At 48.0% G+C, this 419-nt stretch overlaps 1 protein-coding gene across 1 annotated transcript in view; it reads left to right on the plus strand.

The window, feature by feature from the left end:
* The window catches only part of LOC102675999, an 8532-nt gene that overhangs the window by 7331 nt on the left and 782 nt on the right, over positions 1-419 (plus strand). The gene's annotated exons all lie outside the window — the stretch shown is intronic.

A 419-nucleotide genomic window follows, 5' to 3' on the forward strand; every position in this document is an offset into this window, starting at 1 on the left:
GCTCTCTCGCTCTCTCGAATTTAATCACGCGACGAGGGGGAAGGGAGTGGGGATAAAGTTTGTGTAATCTTATAATCGACGACAATCGCGAATGTGAATGTCTGTCGTGGACGAAGAGAATGGGAAGCGCGGACAGCGGCTGATCGATTTATAGAACGAACGGGTTGCAGGAGGAGAGAGAGAGAGAGAGAGAGAGGGACATTGTCGGTTGAAACGGATCGAAACGGACTCGTGGTGGATCTAATCCCGCTAATAGATCAATTTCTATACGATTCGAATCCACCCTCGCTTGACACGATTCATCCACGGCGGTGGAAAAAACGGGCTCCGGCTTTTTGAACCGCCTCCAGCTTTCTGTCAGAGATTTCTTACAAAAAAGGAAAAAAAAAAAAAAACTACTACCGCGCTGCCATTATCCG

This window comes from Apis dorsata, unplaced genomic scaffold, assembly GCF_000469605.1.
Source record: "Apis dorsata unplaced genomic scaffold, Apis dorsata 1.3 scaffold_198, whole genome shotgun sequence".
NCBI lineage: Eukaryota > Metazoa > Arthropoda > Insecta > Hymenoptera > Apidae > Apis > Apis dorsata.